This window comes from Panthera tigris, chromosome F2, assembly GCF_018350195.1.
Source record: "Panthera tigris isolate Pti1 chromosome F2, P.tigris_Pti1_mat1.1, whole genome shotgun sequence".
Taxonomy (NCBI): Eukaryota; Metazoa; Chordata; class Mammalia; order Carnivora; family Felidae; genus Panthera; species Panthera tigris.
The window spans coordinates 5,589,246-5,597,004 of NC_056676.1; the positions used below are offsets into that span (position 1 = coordinate 5,589,246).

The following is a 7,759-nucleotide window of genomic DNA, read 5'->3' on the forward strand; positions in this document are numbered from 1 at the left end:
CACAAACCATAGTTGGCCTAAAAGCAGCCACCAATTAAGAAAGCGTTCAAGCTCAACAATCAAAACATCTCAATGTCAAAAAACGCAACCAACTCCTAATTTAAAACTGGGCTAATCTATTTAATAATAGAAGCAATAATGCTAATATGAGTAACAAGAAATATTTCTCCCGTGCATAAGCTTATATCAGAACGGATAACCACTGATAGTTAACAACAAGATAAATATAACCTAACTACAAGCAAAATATCAAACTAATTGTTAACCCAACACAGGCATGCAATCCAGGGAAAGATTAAAAGAAGTAAAAGGAACTCGGCAAACACGAGCCCCGCCTGTGTACCAAAAACATCACCTCTAGCATTTCCAGTATTAGAGGCACTGCCTGCCCAGTGACATTAGTTAAACGGCCGCGGTATCCTGACCGTGCAAAGGTAGCATAATCATTTGTTCCTTAAATAGGGACTTGTATGAATGGCCACACGAGGGCTTTACTGTCTCTTACTTCCAATCCGTGAAATTGACCTTCCCGTGAAGAGGCGGGAATATGACAATAAGACGAGAAGACCCTATGGAGCTTTAATTAACCGACCCAAAGAGACCTTGATAATCAACCGACAGGGATAACAAACCTCTACCATGGGTCGACAATTTAGGTTGGGGTGACCTCGGAGAATAAAACAACCTCCGAGTGATTTAAATCTAGACTAACCAGTCGAAAGTATTACATCACTTATTGATCCAAAAACTTGATCAACGGAACAAGTTACCCTAGGGATAACAGCGCAATCCTATTTCAGAGTCCATATCGACAATAGGGTTTACGACCTCGATGTTGGACCAGGACATCCCGATGGTGCAGCAGCTATCAAAGGTTCGTTTGTTCAACGATTACCGGAGTAATCCAGGTCGGTTTCTATCTATTAAATAATTTCTCCCAGTACGAAAGGACAAGAGAAATAAGGCCCACTTTACCAAAGCGCCTTTAACCAAATAGATGATATAATCTCAATCTAGACAGTTTACCTAAACACACCGCCCGAGAGCTCGGGTTTGTTAGGGTGGCAGAGCCCGGTAAGTGCATAAAACTTAAGCTTTTATTATCAGAGGTTCAACTCCTCTCCCTAACAGCATGTTCATAATCAATATCCTCTCATTAATTATCCCTACTCTTCTCGCCGTAGCCTTCCCAACCCTAGTTGAACGTAAAGTACTAGGCTACATGCAACTCCGCAAAGGACCAAACGTCGTAGGACCATACGGCCTACTCCAACCCATTGCAGACGCTATAAAACTCTTCACTAAAGAACCCCTCCGACCCCTCACATCTTCTAGATTCATATTCATTATAGCACCTATCCTAGCCCTTACACTAGCCCTAACCATATGAATCCCGCTGCCCATACCATATCCACTCATTAACATAAACCTAGGGGTGCTATTTATACTAGCCATATCCAGCCTAGCTGTTTACTCCATTCTATGATCTGGGTGGGCTTCAAACTCAAAATATGCCCTAATCGGAGCCCTACGAGCTGTAGCCCAAACAATCTCATATGAAGTCACACTAGCTATTATTCTCTTATCAGTACTACTAATAAACGGATCCTTCACATTAGCCACACTAATTACCACTCAAGAATATATCTGACTTATTATTCCCGCATGACCCCTAGCTATAATATGATTCATCTCCACACTAGCAGAAACCAACCGAGCCCCATTTGACCTCACAGAAGGAGAATCAGAGCTTGTTTCCGGATTTAACGTAGAATACGCAGCAGGTCCCTTCGCCCTAGTTTTTCTAGCAGAATACGCTAACATTATCATAATAAATATCCTCAACAACAATCCTATTTTTCGGAGCATTTCACAGTCCCTACATACCAGAACTATATACCATTAACTTCACTGTAAAAACCCTAATCCTAACAACCACCTTCCTATGAATCCGAGCATCTTACCCACGATTCCGATATGACCAATTAATACACCTCTTATGAAAAAGCTTTCTACCCCTTACCCTAGCCCTACGTATATGACACGTCTCCCTACCCATCATTACAGCAAGCATTCCACCTCAAACATAAGAAATATGTCTGACAAAAGAGTTACTTTGATAGAGTAAAACATAGAGGTTTAAACCCTCTTATTTCTAGAATTATAGGAATCGAACCTAATCCTAAGAATCCAAAAATCTTCGTGCTACCAATATTACACCACATTCTAAAGTAAGGTCAGCTAAATAAGCTATCGGGCCCATACCCCGAAAATGTTGGTTTATACCCTTCCCATACTAATCAAACCCCCTATTTTTATTATCATTATATCAACCGTTATTGCAGGAACTATAATCGTAATAACAGCCTCCCATTGACTTATAGTCTGAATCGGCTTCGAAATAAACCTATTAGCCATTATTCCCATCCTCATAAAAAAATATAATCCACGAGCCATAGAAGCAGCCACAAAATATTTCCTGACACAAGCAACTGCTTCAATACTCCTAATAATAGGAATCATCATCAACCTACTGCATTCAGGACAATGAACTGTATCAAAAGATCTCAACCCCATCGCATCTATCATAATAACAACCGCCTTAGCAATAAAACTAGGACTAGCCCCATTCCACTTCTGAGTGCCCGAAGTTACACAAGGAATCTCCATATCCTCAGGCCTAATCCTACTCACATGACAAAAAATTGCTCCACTATCAATCCTATACCAAATCTCACCCACCACCAATCCCAACCTACTCCTAACAATAGCCATCATATCAGTTATAGTCGGAGGCTGAGGAGGACTTAACCAAACCCGACTACGAAAAATTATAGCATATTCCTCAATTGCCCACATAGGCTGAATAGCAGCCATCATAATATATAGCCCCACAATAATCATTTTAAACCTGACCATCTACATCATCATAACACTAACCACCTTCATATTATTCATACACAACTCCACCACCACAACATCATCCCTATCACAAACATGAAATAAAACACCCCTCATCACCTCATTTATCCTAGTACTAATAATGTCTCTAGGCGGCCTTCCTCCACTCTCCGGCTTCATCCCAAAATGAATAATCATTCAGAAACTAACGAAAAACGAAATAATTATAATACCCACACTACTAGCTATAACCGCACTACTTAACCTGTACTTCTACATACGACTAACGTATACCACTGCACTGACTATATTCCCCTCAAACAACTGTATAAAAATAAAATGACGATTCGAGTGCACAGAAAAAACAATCCTTTTACCCCCCTTAATTGTAATATCCACCATGCTACTACCACTCGCACCAATACTATCCATCCTAGATTAGAAGTTTAGGTTAAATTAGACCAAGAGCCTTCAAAGCTCTAAGTAAGCCCTAACAGACTTAACTTCTGCATACCAATTAATCCTAAGGACTGCAAGAATCTATCTTACATCAATTGATTGCAAATCAAACACTTTAATTAAGCTAAGCCCTTACTAGATTGGTGGGCCCCAACCCCACGAAATTTTAGTTAACAGCTAAATACCCTAGTCAACTGGCTGCAATCTACTTCTCCCGCCGTCTAGAAAGAAAAGGCGGGAGAAGCCCCGGCAGCGTCAAGCTGCTTCTTTGAATTTGCAATTCAATATGACATTCACTGCAGGACTTGGTACAAAGGGGACTGAACCTCTGTCTTTAGATTTACAGCCTAATGCTTACTCAGCCATTTTACCTATGTTCATAAACCGCTGACTATTTTCAACCAATCACAAAGATATTGGAACCCTTTACCTTCTATTTGGCGCCTGGGCCGGTATGGTAGGGACTGCTCTCAGTCTCTTAATCCGAGCCGAACTGGGTCAACCTGGCACGCTACTAGGGGACGACCAAATTTATAATGTAGTCGTCACCGCCCATGCCTTTGTAATAATCTTCTTTATAGTAATGCCTATTATGATTGGAGGATTCGGAAACTGATTGGTTCCATTAATAATTGGAGCCCCCGATATAGCATTCCCTCGAATGAATAATATGAGCTTCTGACTCCTTCCCCCGTCTTTCCTACTTTTGCTCGCATCATCTATGGTAGAGGCTGGAGCAGGGACTGGATGGACAGTATACCCACCTCTAGCCGGCAACCTAGCTCATGCAGGAGCATCCGTAGATCTAACTATTTTTTCACTACACCTAGCAGGTGTCTCCTCAATCTTAGGTGCTATTAATTTTATTACTACTATTATTAATATAAAACCCCCTGCTATATCCCAATATCAAACACCCCTATTTGTCTGATCGGTTTTAATCACTGCTGTATTGCTACTTCTATCACTACCAGTTTTAGCAGCAGGCATCACTATACTACTGACAGATCGAAATCTGAACACCACATTTTTTGACCCCCGCCGGAGGAGGGGATCCTATCTTACTTATATCAACACCTATTCTGATTTTTCGGTCACCCAGAAGTCTACATTTTAATTTTACCCGGGTTTGGAATAATTTCACATATTGTTACCTACTACTCAGGTAAAAAAGAACCTTTTGGCTACATGGGAATAGTTTGAGCTATAATATCAATTGGCTTTCTGGGCTTTATCGTATGAGCCCATCACATGTTTACTGTGGGGATAGATGTGGACACACGAGCATACTTTACATCAGCTACTATAATTATTGCTATTCCCACTGGGGTAAAAGTATTTAGCTGACTGGCCACTCTTCATGGAGGTAATATCAAATGGTCCCCTGCTATGCTATGAGCTCTGGGATTCATTTTCCTATTCACCGTAGGAGGCTTAACAGGAATTGTACTAGCAAATTCCTCATTAGATATTGTTCTTCACGACACATACTACGTAGTAGCCCACTTCCACTATGTCTTGTCAATAGGAGCAGTATTTGCTATCATAGGAGGCTTCGTCCATTGATTCCCCCTATTCTCAGGGTATACTCTCGATAATACTTGGGCAAAAATTCATTTTACGATTATGTTCGTAGGTGTCAATATAACGTTTTTCCCTCAGCATTTTCTAGGCCTGTCCGGAATGCCTCGACGTGATTCTGACTACCCAGACGCATATACAACTTGAAACACAATCTCCTCAATAGGCTCTTTTATTTCACTAACAGCAGTAACATCAATAGTTTTTATAGTGTGAGAAGCTTTTGCATCAAAGCGAGAAGTGGCCATAGTGGAACTAACCACAACTAATCTTGAATGGCTGCATGGATGTCCCCCTCCATATCACACATTTGAAGAGCCAACCTATGTGCTGTGAAAATAAGAAAGGAAGGAATCGAACCTCCTTAGACTGGTCTCAAGCCGATACCATAACCATTATGTCTTTCTCAATCAAGAAGTATTAGTAAAACAATTACATAACTTTGTCAAGGTTAAATTATAGGCTTAAGCCCTATGTACTTCCATGGCATACCCCTTCCAACTAGGTTTTCAAGATGCTACATCCCCCATCATAGAAGAGCTCCTACACTTCCATGATCACACACTAATAATTGTATTCCTAATTAGCTCCCTAGTCCTTTATATCATCTCACTAATACTAACAACCAAACTCACGCACACAAGCACAATGGATGCCCAAGAAGTAGAAACCATCTGAACCATTTTACCAGCTATCATCTTAATTCTCATTGCCCTACCCTCCTTACGAATTCTCTATATAATAGACGCGATTAATAGCCCCCCTCTTACTGTAAAGACCATGGGACATCAATGGTATTGAAGCTATGAATACACTGACTATGAAGACCTAAGCTTTGACTCCTATATAATTCCCACTCAAGAGCTAAAGCCCGGAGAACTCCGACTATTAGAAGTTGATAACCGAGTAGTACTACCAATAGAAGTGACCATTCGCGTGTTAATCTCATCAGAAGACGTACTACACTCATGAGCCGTCCCATCCCTGGGCCTAAAAACTGATGCTATTCCAGGCCGACTAAACCAAACAACCCTAATGGGTACACGACCTGGACTGTATTATGGTCGGTGCTCAGAGATCTGCGGCTCAAACCACAGTTTTATGCCCATTGTTCTTGAACTAGTCCCATTATCATATTTTGAAAAATGATCTGCGTCTATACTGTAAATTCATTAAGAAGCTAAACTAGCGTTAACCTTTTAAGTTAAAAACTGGGAGTTTAAACCTCCCCTTAATGACATGCCACAGTTAGATACATCAACCTGATTCATCACTATTATTTCAATAATTATAACACTATTTATTATATTTCAACTAAAAATCTCAAAACACCTGTATCCATCAAGCCCGGAACCCAAATCTACAGCTGCACTAAAACAGCCTAACCCTTGAGAAAAAAAAATGAACGAAAATCTATTCACCTCTTTCACTACCCCAACAATAATAGGATTGCCTGTTGTCGTATTAATTATTATGTTCCCCAGCATTCTAGTCCCCTCACCTAACCGACTAATTAATAACCGTTTAGTCTCACTTCGACAGTGATTAGTACAACTAACATCAAAACAAATACTAGCCATTCACAATCACAAAGGACAAACTTGGGCCCTAATACTCATATCTCTCATTTTATTTATTGGATCAACAAACCTGTTAGGTCTACTGCCTCACTCATTTACTCCAACTACCCAATTATCAATAAACTTAGGAATAGCTATTCCCCTATGAGCCGGTACCGTAATCACCGGGTTTCGCCACAAAACTAAAGCGTCCCTGGCCCACTTTCTACCACAAGGAACAGCAATCCCCCTGATCCCTATGCTTGTAATTATTGAAACCATTAGCCTTTTTATCCAGCCCGTGGCTCTGGCCGTACGACTTACAGCTAACATTACTGCAGGCCACCTATTCATACACTTACTTGGAGGAGCTGCTCTGGCCCTAACAAACATCAGTACCTCTATTGCTTTAATCACCTTTATTATCCTCATCCTACTGACAATCCTTGAATTTGCTGTGGCTCTAATCCAAGCCTACGTCTTTACCCTACTTGTAAGCCTGTATCTACATGACGATACTTAATGACCCATCAAACCCACGCATACCATATGGTTAACCCCAGTCCATGGCCACTTACGGGAGCCCTTTCAGCCCTACTGATAACTTCAGGTCTGGCCATATGATTTCACTACAACTCAATACTATTATTGACCCTAGGTATAACCACTAACCTACTGACTATATATCAATGGTGACGAGACATTATTCGGGAAAGCACATTCCAAGGTCACCACACACCCATCGTTCAAGAAGGTCTCCGTTATGGAATAATTCTCTTTATCACCTCAGAAGTATTCTTCTTCGCAGGCTTTTTCTGGGCCTTCTACCACTCAAGTCTAGCCCCAACTCCTGAATTGGGAGGATGCTGACCACCAACAGGTATTATTCCCCTAACCCCCCTAGAAGTCCCACTACTCAATACCTCCGTACTTCTAGCTTCCGGAGTGTCAATCACCTGAGCTCACCATAGTTTAATAGAAGGGAATCGAAAACACATACTCCAAGCACTATTTATTACAATCTCCCTAGGAGTCTACTTCACCCTCCTCCAAGCCTCCGAATACTATGAAACATCATTCACAATCTCAGACGGAGTCTACGGATCCACCTTCTTCATGGCTACGGGATTCCACGGACTACACGTAATTATCGGCTCTACCTTCCTAATTGTATGCTTCTTGCGCCAACTAAAATATCACTTCACATCGAGCCACCACTTTGGATTTGAAGCCGCTGCTTGATATTGACATTTCGTAGA

General features: G+C 41.1%; 2 pseudogenes; both read left to right on the forward strand.

Annotated features, from left to right (window-relative positions):
• Window positions 1-1,864: 1,864 nt before the first annotated feature.
• LOC122234975 lies at window positions 1,865-5,352 on the forward strand (annotated as a pseudogene).
• On the forward strand, window positions 4,506-5,352 carry LOC122234977 (annotated as a pseudogene).
• Window positions 5,353-7,759: the final 2,407 nt, after the last annotated feature.